Raw genomic sequence first — 1,761 nt, forward strand, 5'->3', positions numbered from 1 at the left:
TGAACTCATGAGCTCAAGCAATCTGCCTGCCTTGGCCTCCCAAAGTGCTGGGATTACAGATGGGAGCCACCACACCCGGCCTTGGAAACACATTTCAATATTTTGGTAAAGATGAGCAGAAAAGGGCCAGGGGCGGTGGTTCATGCCTATAATCCCAGCACTTTGGGAGGCTGTGGCGGGCAGATCACGAGGTCAAGAGTTCAAGACCAGCCTGGCCAACATGGTGAAACCCCGTGTCTACTAAGAATACAAACATTAGCCAGAAGTGGTGGTGCGTGCCTGTAATCCCAGCTACTCGGGAGGCTGAGGCGGGAGAATCACTTGAACCCGGGAGGCAGAGGTTGCAGTGAGCTGAGATCACACCACTGCACTCAAGCCTGGGCAACAGAGCAAGGCTCCATCTCGGGGAAAAAAAAAAAAAAAAAGGTGAGCAGAAAAAGTTACTTGTGATTTTTGTTGGTAAAGCCTTAAGGTTTATACCAAAATCATAATCATAGAGCAGATGGCTGGGATAATACAAGATAAAGTTCACTCAACTTTAACAGTGCCTTCCCAATATGGAAGGGAATACAGAAGCTTCTTTCTCTTGGGGAAGGTGATTGTGTTGAGGTGACAAGGGCACTAAACTTATGATCAGAAGAACTAGGACTGAGTTTTGTTGTTGTTGTTGTTGTTCAGGTTAGATGGCTAATGTGCCAATGCTGTAACAAGGTTCAGAGGGAGGCACATATCACACTTAGGCATAAACACCAAATCATCATGCTCCTGAACTACAAAAGGACTGAGTTTTACTTGGCCAATTACCATTTCTGAGCTTTGGGTAGATCATTCACTCTCTGAGTTTCATCTGTTAAAATGGACATGCCAATATCTGTCACATAGAATTGTGTAGGGGAGTAGAGTGCTACTCTTTCTGATTCTTAGCACAAAAGATAGATTAACAAACTTATTTAAATTTTACATGACATGGGAAGCTTCATAAGGAAATGAAGACCCAAAGAAGCAGTTAAATGTGAGCATTGTTTATAGTAGGTTTAGTGAAGAGTGGACCACTGTGGAGAAATGTGATAGGGCAAAAACGGTGTGATCTAATGGTAAGGAACGGGGAAACACAGCAAGGCCCGTTTGTTCACTTCAAAAAAATGTTTTGTAAATACAGGGTCTTGCTATGTTGTTCAGGCTGGTCTCAAGCTCCTGGGCTCAGGCCATCCTTCTGCCTCAACCTCCCAAAGTGCTGGGATTACTGGCATGAGCCACTGCGCCTGGCCCTCTGTTTTCTTTAAGACCAAGAAGTAAGACCTAGAGTGTTGAAAAAAAGGATAGTACTGATAGGGTAAGTGGTTACATAAAACTACATTGCATAAATTACATAAATATTTCCTGGAAGCTCTGAGCCTGTCAACTGCCCAGCGTGATTCCTCACCCTGCCCCGTTCTGCATTGTGGCAACCTTTGGTTTGCAGGCTTCCTTGCTCCGTGAGTTTTGTGTATTCTGCTGGGGACAGGCATGAGTGAATGGGTATTTCTCCTGCCTCTCTGTGCTTCCTGTGATGTCTTCCACAGCAGCAGAGTCTCTTTCAAGGCTCTAACTCCCGCTGAAAGGCCCTCCCTCCATGGTCCAGACCCCCGCAAGGGAGCCTCTATAATGGTTCTATTTCCAGCCAGACAATCCTAGCTTTTAGGCTCTGAGAATAGCATCTCTTCCTACTGTCCCTCCATCCCATGGGTGTTAGCTGATTCTTGCTGTCGCTAATCTCCGGGT

The 1,761-nt window shown here is 45.8% G+C and overlaps 1 non-coding gene across 1 annotated transcript; it reads right to left on the bottom strand.

Annotated features, from left to right (window-relative positions):
• Nucleotides 1–677: 677 nt before the first annotated feature.
• Nucleotides 678–782, bottom strand: LOC116269330. Its single transcript, XR_004176805.1, has one exon. It is a non-coding gene; the product is annotated as a small nucleolar RNA U13 (small nucleolar RNA).
• Between the last annotated feature and the right edge of the window lie 979 nt (nucleotides 783–1,761).

The sequence above is a fragment of the Papio anubis genome, chromosome 10 (genome assembly GCF_008728515.1).
Source record: "Papio anubis isolate 15944 chromosome 10, Panubis1.0, whole genome shotgun sequence".
Lineage (NCBI taxonomy): Eukaryota > Metazoa > Chordata > Mammalia > Primates > Cercopithecidae > Papio > Papio anubis.